General features: G+C 50.5%; 1 pseudogene; it reads right to left on the bottom strand.

The window, feature by feature from the left end:
* Positions 1-3,383: 3,383 nt before the first annotated feature.
* The window catches only part of LOC124004223, a 15,722-nt pseudogene continuing 2,669 nt past the window's right edge, over positions 3,384-16,436 (bottom strand).

Below are 16,436 nucleotides of genomic sequence, written 5' to 3'. Positions count from 1 at the left end.
GTCCCCCATGCCCCATTCTCTCCCCCAGTAGGCCCTCATTCTCTCCCCCAGTCCCCCTATGCCCTCATTCTCTCCCCCCTATGCCCTCATTTCTCTCCCCCAGTCCCCCTATGCCCTCATTCTCTCCCCCAGTCCCCCTATGCCCTCATTCTCTCCCCCAGTCCCCCTATGCCCTCATTCTGCTGTCTGCCCCCCAGTCCCCCTATGCCCTCATTTCTCTCCCTGATAAATGAACAAGTCTACAGTCTATGCCAGATAACATACAGTATCTAGTCTGAACCCCCAGTCCCCTATGCCCTCATTCTCTGAACCCCAGTCTATAGCCCCAGTATGTCTGATAACATTCTCTCCCCCAGTATCTAGTCTGATGCCCCCATAGCCAGATCCCCCAGTCCCAGTCTACAGTCTATGCCCCCATTCTCTCCCCCAGATAAATGCCCCACAGTCCCCAGTCCCCCTCAGTTTTGAATACATTCAGTGCCAGAAAAAGCTGTCACTTTCTTCCAGTGCACTGGTTCATTGGACATGCTAAGTGGCTGGGCAGAAAGATGTTCAGTAATATACTGGGAAAAATATACACACAACATGCAACAATTTGACTGATTTACAGTTCATATAAGGAAATCAGTCAACTGAAATACATTTTTTAGGCCCTTATCTATGGCTTTCACATGACTGGGCAGGGGCGCAGCCATGGGTGGGCCTGGGTGGGCATCGGCCAATCTACTTGGGAACAAGGCCCAGTCAATCAGAATGAGTTTTCCCCCCACAAAAGTGCTTTATTACAGGCAGAAATACTCCTCAATTGTCTGGGTGGCTGGTCTCAGACGATCCTGCATGTGAAGAAGCCAGATGTGGAAGTCCTGGGCTGGTCTGCGGATGTGAGGCCGGTTGGACGTACTGCCAAATTCTCTAAAACGATGGAGGCAGCTTATGGCAGAGAAATTAACATTCAATTCTCTGGCAACAGCTCTGGTAGACATTCCTGCTGTCAGCATGCCAATTGCACAAAAAGTTGATACTGTAAGTGTTTTACAGTATAAAATAATGCTACAGGATTTATAAACATAGCTTGTCTGATAAATGAACAAGTCTACAGTCTATAGCCAGATAACATACAGTATCTAGTCTGATAAATGAACAGTCTACAGTCTATAGCCAGATAACATACAGTATCTAGTCTGATAACATACAGTCTATAGCCAGATAACATAGCAGGCCAACTCATATTCTGTTCTTCTGAAATACATTTTTCTTCATATAGTGTTTCTTTAGACCTGCCTAAAATAAATACATGAGTTTATGGTGTTTAACCTGATTTATTAGACTTGAAAATGTAGATGTTTATAAGGTGCATCATCAGCTTGAATGGAGGCCTGGAGATGATCAACATGCTTATGTTCATTAACGGTCAATTACCGTGAGACCGGCAGTCTTCTGCTTGACAATAACCAGCTGACAGAATATATCTGCCACAGCCCTTAGGTCCCTGACCCATGACCTTAACCCTGACAGAATATAACTGCCACAGCCCTTAGGTCCCTGACCCATGACCTTAACCCTGACAGAATATAACTGCCACAGCCCTTAGGTCCCCAACACATGACCTTAACCCTGATAGAATATAACTGCCACAGCCCAGGTGATTATGACCAGAGTTACAGCCAGGGTGATTATGACCAGAGTTACAACCAGGGTGATTATGACCAGGGTTACAACCAGGGTGATTATGACCAGGGTTACAGCCAGGGTGATTATGACCAGAGTTACAGCCAGGGTGATTATGACCAGAGTTACAACGACCAGGGTTACAACCAGAGTTACAGCCAGGGTGATTATGACCAGAGTTACAACCAGGGTGATTATGACCAGGGTAACAACCAGAGTTACGGCCAGGGCTGATTATGACCAGAGTTACAACCAGAGTTACGGCCAGGGTTGATTATGACCAGAGTTACAACCAGGGTGATTATGACCGGTTACAACCAGGGCTGATTATGACCAGGGTTACGGCCAGGGTTGATTATGACCAGAGTTACAACCAGGGTGATTATGACCAGAGTTACAACCAGGGTTACAGCCAGGGTTGATTATGACCAGAGTTACAGCCAGGGTGATTATGACCAGAGTTACAGCCAGGGTGATTATGACCAGAGTTACAACCAGGGTTACAACCAGGGTGATTATGACCAGGCGTATAGCCAGGGTGATTATGACCAGAGTTACAGCCAGGGTGATTATGACCAGGCTTATAGCCAGGTTGATTATGACCAGAGTTACAGCCAGGGTTACAACCAGGGTGATTATGACCAGAGTTACAACCAGGGTGATTATGACCAGAGTTACAGCCAGGGTGATTATGACCAGGGTGATTATGACCAGGCGTATAGCCAGGGTGATTATGACCAGTTACAACCAGGGTGATTATGACCAGAGTTACAACCAGGGTGATTATGACCAGGGTTACAACCAGGGTGATTATGACCAGAGTTACAGCCAGGGTGATTATGACCAGGATTACAACCAGGGTGATTATGACCAGAGTTACAGCCAGGGTGATTATGACCAGAGTTACAACCAGGGGTGATTATGACCAGGGTTACAACCAGGGTGATTATGACCAGAGTTACAACCAGGGGTGATTATGACCAGGGTTACAACCAGGGTGATTATGACCAGGGTGATTATGACCAGAGTTACAACCAGGGGTGATTATGACCAGGCGTATAGCCAGGGTGATTATGACCAGGCGTATAGCCAGGGTGATTATGACCAGGCGTATAGCCAGGGTGATTATGACCAGAGTTACAGCCAGGGTGATTATGACCAGAGTTACAGCCAGGATGATTATGACCAGGCGTATAGCCAGGTTGATTATGACCAGAGTTACAGCCAGGTTGATTATGACCAGAGATACAACCAGGGTGATTATGACCAGAGTTACAACCAGGGTTACAACCAGGGTGATTATGACCAGAGTTACAACCAGGGTGATTATGACCAGGGTTACAACCAGGGTGATTATGACCAGGGTTGATTATGACCAGGGTTGATTATGACCAGGGTTGATTATGACCAGGCATATAGCCAGGGTTGATTATGACCAGGGTTGATTATGACCAGGGTTACAACCAGGGCGATTATGACCAGAGTTACAGCCAGGGTGATTATGACCAGGATTACGACCAGGGTGATTATGACCAGGGTTACAACCAGGGTGATTATGACCAGAGTTACAGCCAGGGTGATTATGACCAGGATTACAACCAGGGTGATTATGACCAGGGTTGATTATGACCAGGGTTGATTATGACCAGAGTTACAGCCAGGGGATTTGAGGGTTATGACCAGGGATTATGATTATGACCAGGGGATTATTGATTATGACCAGGGTGATTATGACCAGGGTTTGATTATGACCAGGGTTGATTATGACCAGGGTTGATTATGACCAGGGTTGATTATGACCAGAATTGATTATGACCAGGGTTGATTATGGCCAGGGTTGATTATGACCAGGGTTGATTATGACCAGGGTGATTATGACCAGGGTTGATTATGACCAGGGTTGATTATGACCAGGGTTGATTATGACCAGGGTTGATTATGACCAGGGTTGATTATGACCAGAGTGATTATGACCAGGGTTGATTATGACCAGGGTTGATTATGACCAGAGTTACAGCCAGGGTGATTATGACCAGAGTTACAACCAGGGTTGATTATGACCAGAGTTACAACCAGGGTTGATTATGACCAGTTACAACCAGGGTTGATTATGACCAGGGTTGATTATGACCAGGGTTGATTATGACCAGGGATTAGCCAGGGTTGATTATGACCAGGGTTGATTATGACCAGGGTGATTCTGACCAGGGTGATTATGACCAGGGTTGATTATGACCAGGGTGATTATGACCAGGGTGATTATGACCAGGGTTGATTATGACCAGGGTTGATTATGACCAGGGTTGATTATGACCAGGGTTGATTATGACCAGGGTGATTATGACCAGGGTGATTATGACCAGAGTTACAGCCAGGGTGATTATGACCAGGGTTGATTATAACCAGGGTTGATTATGACCAGAGTTACAGCCAGGGTGATTATGACCAGGGTTGATTATGACCAGGGTTGATTATGACCAGGGTTGATTATGACCAGGGTTGATTATGACCAGGGTTGATTATGACCAGGGTGATTATGACCAGGGTTACAACCAGGGAGTAAGTACAAGGAGTTGATGTCCACTCAGCAATAAATGAACCCCAAATAATCCTGGTCAGTCGTCGACCTTGTGAGCCAGCCGGCAGAAAGTCCTGCAGTGCTCCACTGTTATCTCGTTGGCCCTCTCACTCATCATGTGGACCCTGGTGTTCCTGAAGCCCTGTTTGGAGATACAATCCAACAGGAGCACACTTAGAGACACCTCCTGGTGATCGTCACACGGACCAAAAGGTGAAGGACACCTGGAAGTCACTGGAATAGTGTTTGATCCACTTGGTGAAGCTGTTACACACCCTCTCCAGTAGGGAGTGGACTTTGGTGGTGATGGTGAGCCGGGTGATGGTGAGCTGGGTGATGGTGAGCTGGGTGATGGCGAGCTGGGTGATGGCGAGCTGGGTGATGGCGAGCTGGGTGATGGCGAGCTGGGTGATGGTGACGAAGGCAACAGGGTTGGAGTACTTGGACAGCTTCCTGGTTGACGAGAGCTTCACCACCTCCTCAAAAGGTGTCCGGGGGGGGTGGGTTTAGTGTCGGTGAGAGACTGCATCGACGGTTCCATCTGGTAGAAGTCTGCCTCCGAAGAAGAAGAAGAAGAAGAAGAAGAAGAAGAAGGATATTACTTTAATGTCAAGACAAAGATACTGAAATGTTTGTTTATTTTACCTTAACACCCACGAGAAACACACTAAGAGGATAATACCCTGCTGGCTCAGATTTGAACCGGCAACCCTCCAGTAGGTCGCCCTCTAACCCCCCGAGGTGACCTTACGCAGCAGATCCATCTCCGTGATGTCACAGGGCAGGGTGAGCTCTGAGGTGCGTAGGAGGTTGAGGACGTAGCGGAGGAGGGGCCCATCTCTGTCGGTGAAGTAGTGTCCCTGTCAAATCAAAGATGGTCATATTCCCAATATCACGCAGACATACCGGTATGTACAGTGCATTCAGAAAGTATTCAGACCCCTTGACTTTTTCCACATTTTGTACATAAAATGGATGAAAGAATATTTTCCCTCTCATCAATTATGCAGTGGGGAGGTTGTTTCCGCTGCAGGTACTGGGAGACTAGTCAGGATCAAGGGAAAAATAAATGGAACAAAGTACAGAGAGAGATCCTTGTTGAAAAGTACTCTGGAACAGGTTAAGAATGGGGCGAAGGTTCACCTTCCAACAGGACAACGACCCTAAGCACACAGCCAAGACAACGCAGGAGTGGCTTCGGGACAAGTCTCTGAATGTCCTTGAGTGGCCCAGCCAGAGCCCAGACTTAAACCCGATCGAACATCTCTGGAGAGACATGAAAATAGCTGTGCATTAACGGTCCCCATCCAACCTGACAGAGCTTGAGAGGATCTGCAGAGATGAATGGGAGAAACTCCCCAAATACAGGTGTGCCAAGCTTTTAGCATCATACCCAGGAAGACTCTAGGCTGTAATTGCTGCCAAAGGTGCTTCAACAAAGTACAGAGTAAAGGGTCTGAATACTTATGTAAATATGATATCAGTTATTTATTTTAATACATTTGCACAATTTAAAAAACAAAACAGTTTTTGCTTTGTCATTATGGGGTATAGTAGGTAGATTAATGAGGTGAAAAAACAAGCAAATCTATTTTAGAATAAGGCTGTAACGTAACAAAATGTGGAACATTTCCCAAATGCACTGCATACCTACAGAACTGTGGCAAAGTACCTGAGCGTTGTGTATGGTGGATGAAGTCCCTGTGGAACATGGCCCCCCAGCATAGAGTCAGGGTAGCGCTGCAGGGTGGACTGGGACGTGGTGTATAGACAGCCACCCACGTTGAGGGTCACCGGGTCAGTCATCTATAGACAGAGACAAACACATGACAGTGTCTCTACAGAAAGTATCCCTGGACTTAATCCACATTCTGGTGCTACAGCCTATTATTCAATTACACTTTGGATGCTGTATCAATACACCAAGTCAATATGAAAATACAGGCGTCCTTCCTAACTCAGTTGCCGGAGAGGAAGGAAACCGCTCAAGGTTTTCACCATGAGGCCAATGGTGACTTTAAAATCAGGTACAGAGTTGAATGGCTGTGATTGGAGAAAACTGAGGATGGATCAACAACATGGTAGTTACTCCACAATACTAACCTAAATGACAGTGTGAAAAGGAGGTAGCCTGTACAGAATAACAAATATTCCAAAACATGTATCCTGTTTGCAACAAGGCACTAATTTAAAACTGCATCAAATGTGGCAAAGCAATTACCTTTTTGTCCTGAATACAAAGTGTTATGTTTGGGGTAAATCCAATACAACACATTACTGAAACCCACTCTCCATATTTTCAAGCATAGTGGTGGCTGCATCATGTTATGGGTATGCTTGAAGTCGTTAAGGACTAGGGAGTTTTTCAGGATAAAAAAATTAACGGAATGGAGCTAAGCACAGGCAAAATCCTGAACCTGGTTCAGTCTGTTTTGCACCAGACACTGGGAGATGAATTCACCTTTCAGCAAGACAACAACCTGGTTCAGTCTGCTTTCCACCAGACACTGGGAGATGAATTCACCTTTCAGCAGGACAATAACCTAAAACACAAGGCCAAATCCTAGAGGAAACCCTGGTTCAGTCTGCTTTGCACCAGAGACTGGGAGATGAATTCACCGTTCAGCAGGACAATAACCTGGTTCACTCTGCTTTCCACTAGACACTGGGAGATGAATTCACCTTTCAGCAGGACAATAACCTGGTTCACTCTGCTTTCCACTAGACACTGGGAGATGAATTCACCTTTCAGCAGGACAATAACCTGGTTCACTCTGCTTTCCACTAGACACTGGGAGATGAATTCACCTTTCAGCAGGACAATAACCTGGTTCACTCTGCTTTCCACTAGACACTGGGAGATGAATTCACCTTTCAGCAGGACAATAACCTGGTTCACTCTGCTTTCCACTAGACACTGGGAGATGAATTCACCTTTCAGCAAGACAATCATTTAAACCACAAGGACAAATCTACACTGCTTACCAAGAAGACAGTGGATGTTTCTGAATGGCCGAATTACAGTTCGGACTTAAATCTAGTTGAAAATCTATGGCAAGACCTGAAAATGGTTGCCTAGCAATAATCAACAACATATTTGACAGAGCGTGAAGAATTCTAAAAACAATAATGGACAAATGTTGTGCAATCTGTGTGGAAAGATCTTACAGACTTACCAGAAAGACAGCAGTAACTGCAGATTTTTCTACAAAATATTGACTCAGGGGTGTGAACGGAAATTAGACATTTCTGTACTTCATTTTCAATACATTTGCAAACATTTCTAAAAACATGTTTTCACTTCATCATTATAAGTTATTGTGTGTTGATGGGTGAGAAAAATAATACATTTTAAATTCAGGCTGTAACAACAAAACGTGGATTAAGTCAAGGGGTGTGAATACCTTCTGAAAGCTCTGTACCAGTCAAGGGGTGTGAATACCTTCTGAAGGCTCTGTACCAGTCAAGGGGTGTGAATACCTTCTGAAGGCTCTGTACCAGTCAAGGGGTGTGAATACTTTCTGAAGGCTCTGTACCAGTCAAGGGGTGTGAATACTTTCTGAAGGCTCTGTATCAGTCAAGGGGTGTGAATACCTTCTGAAGGCTCTGTATCAGTCAAGGGGTGTGAATACTTTCTGAAGGCTCTGTATCAGTCAAGGGGTGTGAATACCTTCTGAAGGCTCTGTACCAGTCAAGGGGTGTGAATACTTTCTGAAGGCTCTGTATCAGTCAAGGGGTGTGAATACTTTCTGAAGGCTCTGTAAAGACAGCCATCTACAGGAGACAGAAAGACAAACAAACTGGCAGTGTAAATCCTGGGTCAAATATCTCGTCTGGCCTGTACTGTCTAGCCTGGCCCAAGGCCCGTCTGTACCGTCCAGTCTGGCCCCAAGGCCCGTCTAGTCTGACCCAAGGCCCGTCTAGTCTGGCCCAAGGCCCGTCTAATCTGGCCCAAGGCCCGTCTAGTCTGGCCCAAGGCCCGTCTAGTCTGGCCCAAGGCCCGTCTAGTCTGGCCCAAGGCCCGTCTGTACCGTCTAGTCTGGCCCACGGCCTGTTTGTACTGTCTTGCCAACTGGACCATATTTGTTAACAGAAGCCAACTGTTAGACCTACTCATCGTCACATGACAGCACAAACAGATCTGGGATCAGGCTACCACTGACCTGTCCTAGCAGATCTGGGATCAGGCTACCACTGACCTGTCCTAGCAGATCTGGGATCAGGCTACCACTGACCTGTCCTAGCAGATCTGGGATCAGGCTACCACTGACCTGTCCTAGCAGATCTGGGATCAGGCTACCACTGACCTGTCCTAGCAGATCTGGGATCAGGCTACGACTGACCTGTCCTATTTGTTGTAGCCGATTTTGTCACATTTCACCTCCTTCATAAGACATGGATTGTCACTTACTCTTATTGACACTCACCATATATCCCCAGTCTCCATCTTCCTATTCACTACCATACGGCCCCCACCGCCACCCTCCTCCCCGGGTGAACAGAGGCAGGGTGGAACGAATGGCTGTTCCGTCTGTTATTCCACGGTCTTTTCTTGTCACACCTGGGGTCTGTTCTCGGTAGCAACACAGAACAAGCAGCTCCAGTGGACTGCAGAAGTCAGAGAGAAAATATATATGCAGGGATTTAATTTAACCTTTAGTTAACGAGGCAAGTCAGTTAAGAACAAATTCTTATTTTCAATGACGGCCGGGAAACAGTGGGTTAACTGCCTGTTCAGGGGCAGAACGACAGATTTGTACCTTGTCAGCTCGGGGGTTTGAACTCGCAACCTTCCGGTCCAACGCTCTAACCACTAGGCTACCCTGCCACCCCGGATGAAGAACTGTCAACAAGACATCAATAGATTGGTCTGATTTGACCCTTATTAAATGTCAATATAGCTAGTAGGGCTGGGCGATATGGCCAAAATATCATATAATGGTATTTTATGTTTTTGATTAATAAAAGTTCATAACCCTAGGGTGGCAACACATATATTCTACATTATTTCAATGGGTCCTTCTCCATTCTGATTGGTTTATACTGTTCAATTCAACAATCATTTCCTGCACTCATTTGGGATCATTTCCACACTGCCACAATATGGGCAATAATACTAGGCCTTATTTTAAACCAAATGTTGCAATCGCGATTTAGATCAAAACACTTGGGTGAACTTTTAGAATGATGGAAATAGAATGTTTATTATAATGGAGGAGAGGGTGAGGGGGGATGGAGGAGAGGGTGAGGGGGATGGAGGAGAGGGTGAGGGGGATGGAGGAGAGGGTGAGGGGGATGGAGGAGAGGGTGAGGGGGATGGAGGAGAGGGTGGGGGGGATGGGGGGATGGAGGAGAGGGTGAGGGGGGATGGAGGAGAGGGGGATGGAGGAGAGGGTGGATGGAGGAGAGGGGGATGGAGGAGAGGGTGAGGGGGATGGAAGAGAGGGTGAGGGGGATGGAAGAGAGGGTGAGGGGGATGGAAGAGAGGGTGAGGGGGATGGAAGAGAGGGTGAGGGGATGGAAGAGAGGGTGAGGGGATGGAAGAGAGGGTGAGGGGATGGAAGAGAGGGGGATGGATGGAGAGGGTGAGGGGGATGGAGGAGAGGGTGAGGGGGGATGGAGGAGAGGGTGTTTGACGGCATGTGACAGAGAACAACCTACTAGAGAGGTGGCCACCCCCACAGAGAAGCCAGCAGAACAGCCCACCTCAGCTCCCGACAAAAGTCTAGACACCATAGCAGAACAGTCCACCTGACTATAGCATCAAAATCACGGAGGGACAGACTCTTCTGAGCACCCCCCATCAGCCACCTTGATAGCCCTCCTGACAACCCCCCCCCCCCCCCCCCACACCCACTGAGGACAAACATAACACAGATTGTACTCCTTATGGACTCAAACTGGAAATATATACAAGTGTGTCTAAACTCTGGTGTCCAAACACCCAGCGCACCCTAGACCTTCTGTCTGACCAACTAGGGTCACCCAGCGTGCCCTAGACCTTCTGTCTGACCAACTAGGGTCACCCAGCGTGCCCTAGACCTTCTGTCTGACCAACTAGGGTCACCCAGCGCGCCCTAGACCTTCTGTCTGACCAACTAGGGTCACCCAGCGCGCCCTAGACCTTCTGTCTGACCAACTAGGGTCACCCAGCGTGCCCTAGACCTTCTGTCTGGCCAACTAGGGTCACCCAGCGTGCCCTAGACCTTCTGTCTGACCAACTAGGGTCACCCAGCGCGCCCTAGACCTTCTGTCTGACCAACTAGGGTCACCCAGCGCGCCCTAGACCTTCTGTCGGACCAACTAGGGTCACCCAGCGCGCCCTAGACCTTCTGTCTGACCAACTAGGGTCACCCAGCACGCCCTAGACCTGTCTGACCAACTAGGGTCACCCAGCGCGCCCTAGACCTTCTGTCTGACCAACTAGGGTCACCCAGCACGCCCTAGACCTTCTGTCTGACCAACTAGGGTCACCCAGCGCGCCCTAGACCTTCTGTCTGACCAACTAGGGTCACCCAGCGCGCCCTAGACCTTCTGTCTGACCAACTAGGGTCACCCAGCACGCCCTAGACCTTCTGTCTGACCAACTAGGGTCACCCAGCGCTCCCTAGACCTTCTGTCTGAGGACCCGACTAGGGTCACCCAGCACGCACTAGACCTTCTGTCTGACCAACTAGGGTCACCCAGCGCGCCCTAGACCTTCTGTCTGACCAACTAGGTTCACCCAGCGCGCCTGACCTTCTGTCTGAGGACCCGACTAGGGTCACCCAGCGCTCCCTAGACCTTCTGTCTGAGGACCCGACTAGGGTCACCCAGCACGCACTAGACCTTCTGTCTGACCAACCAGGGTCACCCAGCGCACCCTAGACCTTCTGTCTGACCAACTAGGTTCACCCAGCGCGCCTGACCTTCTGTCTGAGGACCCGACTAGGGTCACCCAGCGCGCCCTAGACCTTCTGTCTGAGGACCCGACTAGGGTCACCCAGCACGCCCTAGACCTTCTGTCTGACCAACTAGGGTCACCCAGCGCGCCCTAGACCTTCTGTCTGACCAACTAGGGTCACCCAGCGTGCCCTAGACCTTCTGTCTGACCAACTAGGGTCACCCAGCGCGCCCTAGACCTTCTGTCTGACCAACTATGGTCACCCAGCGCGCCCTAGACCTTCTGTCTGACCAACTAGGGTCACCCAGCGCGCCCTAGACCTTCTGTCTGACCAACTAGGGTCACCCAGCGCGCCCTAGACCTTCTGTCTGACCAACTAGGGTCACCCAGCGCGCCCTAGACCTTCTGTCTGACCAACTAGGGTCACCCAGCACACCCTAGACCTGTCTGACCAACTAGGGTCACCCAGCACGCCCTAGACCTTCTGTCTGACCAACTAGGGTCACCCAGCGTGCCCTAGACCTTCTGTCTGACCAACTAGGGTCACCCAGCGCGCCCTAGACCTTCTGTCTGACCAACTAGGGTCACCCAGCGCGCCCTAGACCTTCTGTCTGACCAACTAGGGTCACCCAGCACGCCCTAGACCTTCTGTCTGACCAACTAGGGTCACCCAGCGCGCCCTAGACCTTCTGTCTGACCAACTAGGTTCACCCAGCGCGCCCTAGACCTTCTGTCTGAGGACCCGACTAGGGTCACCCAGCACGCCCTAGACCTTCTGTCTGACCAACTAGGGTCACCCAGCGCGCCCTAGACCTTCTGTCTGACCAACTAGGTTCACCCAGCGCGCCTGACCTTCTGTCTGAGGACCCGACTAGGGTCACCCAGCGCGCCCTAGACCTTCTGTCTGAGGACCCGACTAGGGTCACCCAGCACGCTCTAGACCTTCTGTCTGACCAACTAGGGTCACCCAGCACGCCCTAGACCTTCTGTCTGACCAACTAGGGTCACCCAGCGCGCCCTAGACCTTCTGTCTGACCAACTAGGGTCACCCAGCACGCCCTAGACCTTCTGTCTGACCAACTAGGGTCCCCCAGCGCGCCCTAGACCTTCTGTCTGACCAACTAGGTTCACCCAGCGCGCCCTAGACCTTCTGTCTGAGGACCCGACTAGGGTCACCCAGCACGCCCTAGACCTTCTGTCTGACCAACTAGGGTCACCCAGCGCTCCCTAGACCTTCTGTCTGACCAACTAGGGTCACCCAGCGCTCCCTAGACCTTCTGTCTGACCAACTAGGGTCACCCAGCCCTCCCTAGACCTTCTGTCTGACCAACTAGGGTCACTCAGCATGCCCTAGACCTTCTGTCTGACCAACTAGGGTCACCCAGCACGCCCTAGACCTTCTGTCTGACCAACTAGGGTCACCCAGCGTGCCCTAGACCTTCTGTCTGACCAACTAGGGTCACCCAGCGCTCCCTAGACCTTCTGTCTGACCAACTAGGGTCACCCAGCACGCCCTAGACCTTCTGTCTGACCAACTAGGGTCACCCAGCGCTCCCTAGACCTTCTGTCTGACCAACTAGGGTCACCCAGCGCTCCCTAGACTTTCTGTCTGACCAACTAGGGTCACCCAGCGCGCCCTAGACCTTCTGACTGACCAACTAGGTTCACCCAGCGCGCCCTAGACCTTCTGTCTGAGGACCCAACTAGGGTCACCCAGCACGCCCTAGACCTTCTGTCTGACCAACTAGGGTCACCCAGCGTGCCCTAGACCTTCTGTCTGACCAACTAGGGTCACCCAGCGCTCCCTAGACCTTCTGTCTGACCAACTAGGGTCACCCAGCACGCCCTAGACCTTCTGTCTGACCAACTAGGGTCACCCAGCGCGCCCTAGACCTGTCTGACCAACTAGGGTCACCCAGCGCGCCCTAGACCTTCTGTCTGACCAACTAGGGTCACCCAGCACGCCCTAGATCTTCTGTCTGACCAACTAGGGTCACCCAGCGTGCCATAGACCTTCTGTCTGACCAACTAGGGTCACCCAGCGCTCCCTAGACCTTCTGTCTGACCAACTAGGGTCACCCAGCACGCCCTAGACCTTCTGTCTGACCAACTAGGGTCACCCAGCGCTCCCTAGACCTTCTGTCTGACAAACTAGGGTCACCCAGCGCGCCCTAGACCTTCTGTCTGACCAACTAGGGTCACCCAGCGCGCCCTAGACCTTCTGTCTGACCAACTAGGGTCACCCAGCGCGCCCTAGACCTTCTGTCTGACCAACTAGGGTCACCCAGCGAGCCCTCGACCTTCTGTCTGACCAACTAGGGTCAACCCAGCGCTCCCTAGACCTGTCTGACCAACTAGGGTCACCCAGCGCGCCCTAGACACTCCCCCAAGTCAACCATGCCCACACTCCATTTAAGCCCCCTCAGATCAGACCTATGCCCCTCCTGCCCACCCCATGCCCCCCACTCCCACAAAGAGGGCCCAAACATGGAAGTCACACATCCGCCCAGGCCATGAGCAGGCAAACAGGCACAACCCCCACTCTTACACTAGCCCAAGCTAATGGCATGTACCAGATGCTCAGCAGGCTCTGCTCACACTTACTGGCCTGAGGCCAAACCACACGACCAACAACATTGGACACTATGGAACACAAAGCCTTCATTATCTCGTCCTGGAATATCCAAGGCCTGAGGTCATCTGCCTTTGGCCTAAAGAGCAGGAACCTGGACTTCATCAAAGAAATCGGAAATACAGACATTGTCATCCTACAAGAAACATGGTATATAGGAGACGGACCCACTGGTTACCCTCTAGGTTACAGAGAGCTGGTTGTCCCATCCACCACACTACCAGGTGGGTGGTATATAGGAGACGGACCCACTGGTTGCTCTCTAGCTTATGGAGGGCTGGTAGTCCCATCCACCAAACTACCAAGTGTGAAACAGGGAAGGGACTCAAATTATGCTAATTTGGTATAGAGCAGACCGAACTCACTCCAATAAATTAATAAAAATAGGAACATATTACATTTGACTAGAAATTCAAAAGGAAATGATCCTAACAGAGAAAAGTGTCCTCCTGTGTGCTACCTATATCCCCCAAGTAGAACCACCATACTTTAATGAAGACAGCTTCTCCATCCTGGAGGGGGAAATCAATCATTTCCAGGCCCAGGGACATGTACTGGTCTGTGGTGACCTAAAATACCAGAACTGGACAAGAACCTGACACCCTCAGCACACAGGGGGACAAACACCTGCCTGGAGGTGACAGCATTCCCTCCCTCATATGCCCCCTAGACACAACTATGACAACATAACCAACAAAACGGGTCACAACTCCTGCAGCTCTGTCTGACGCTGGGTATGTACATAGTCAATGGTAGGCTCTGAGGGGACTCCTATGGTAGGTACACCTATAGCTCTGTTACATCCTGGGTATGTACATAGTCAACGGTAGGCTTCGAGGGGACTCCTATGGTAGGTACACCTATAGCTCTGTTACATCCTGGGTCTGTACATAGTCAATGGTAGGCTCTGAGGGGACTCCTATGGTAGGTACACCTATAGCTCTGTTACATCCTGGGTCTGTACATAGTCAACGGTAGGCTTCGAGGGGACTCCTATGGTAGGTGCACCTATAGCTCTGTTACATCCTGGGTCTATACATAGTCAATGGTAGGCTTCGAGGGGACTCCTATGGTAGGTACACCTATAGCTCTGTTACATCCTGGCTCTGTACATAGTCAACGGTAGGCTTCGAGGGGACTCCTATGGTAGGTACACCTATAGCTCTGTCGCACACTGGCTCTGTACATAGTCAATGGTAGGCTTCGAGGGGATTCCTATGGTAGGTACACCTATAGCTCATCTCTTGGCATTAGTACTGTAGACTACTTTATCACTGACCTCAACCCAGAGTCTCTAAGAGCGTTCACAGTCAGCCGACTGACACCTCTATCAGACCACAGTCAGCCCACTGACACCTCTATCAGACCACAGTCAGCCCACTGACACCTCTATCAGACCACAGTCAGCCCACTGACACCCCTATCAGACCACAGTCAGCCCACTGACACCCCTATCAGACCACAGTCAGCCCACTGACACCCCTATCACAGTCAGCCCACCACAGTCAGACCCCAGCCCACTGACACCCCTATCAGACCACAGTCAGCCCACTGACACACCTATCAGACCACAGTCAGCCCACTGACACCCCTATCAGACCACAGTCAGCCCACTGACACCCCTATCAGACCACAGTCAGCCCACTGACACACCTATCAGACCACAGTCAGCCCACTGACACCCCTATCAGACCACAGTCAGCCCACTGACACACCTATCAGACCACAGTCAGCCCACTGACACCCCTATCAGACAGACCCAGTCAGCCCACTGACACCCCTATCAGACCCCAGTCAGCCCACTGACACACCTATCAGACCACAGTCAGCCCACTGACACCCCTATCAGACCACAGTCAGCCCACTGACACACCTATCAGACCACAGTCAGCCCACTGACACCCCTATCAGACCACAGTCAGCCCACTGACACCCCTATCAGACCACTGACACCCCTATCAGACCACAGTCAGCCCACTGACACCCCTATCAGACCACAGTCAGCCCACTGACACCCCTATCAGACCACAGTCAGCCCACTGACACCCCTATCAGACCACAGTCAGCCCACTGACACACCTATCAGACCACAGTCAGCCCACTGACACACCTATCAGACCACAGTCAGCCCACTGACACCCCTATCAGACCACAGTCAGCCCACTGACACCCCTATCAGACCACAGTCAGCCCACTGACACCCCTATAAGACCACAGTCAGCCCACTGACACACCTATCAGACCACAGTCAGCCCACTGACACCCCTATCAGACCACAGTCAGACCACTGACACACCTATCAGACCACAGTCAGACCACTGACCACACAGCCCCTATCAGACCACAGTCATCAGACCCACAGACACCCCTATCAGACCACAGTCAGCCCACTGACACCCATCAGACCCTATGACACACCAGACCACAGTCAGCCCACTGACACCCTATCAGACCACAGTCAGCCCACTGACACCCCTATCAGACCACAGTCAGCCCACTGACACCCCTATCAGACCACAGTCAGCCCACTGACACCCCTATCAGACCACAGTCAGCCCACTGACACCCCTATCAGACCACAGTCAGCCCACTGACACACCTATCAGACCACAGTCAGCCCACCTGACACCCCTATCAGACCACAGTCAGCCCACTGACACACCTATCAGACCACA

The sequence above is a fragment of the Oncorhynchus gorbuscha genome, linkage group LG18 (assembly GCF_021184085.1).
Source record: "Oncorhynchus gorbuscha isolate QuinsamMale2020 ecotype Even-year linkage group LG18, OgorEven_v1.0, whole genome shotgun sequence".
In the NCBI taxonomy this organism is placed as follows: domain Eukaryota; kingdom Metazoa; phylum Chordata; class Actinopteri; order Salmoniformes; family Salmonidae; genus Oncorhynchus; species Oncorhynchus gorbuscha.
Note: the sequence above shows the minus strand (reverse complement) of the source record. Positions and strands in the feature narration are given on the sequence as shown.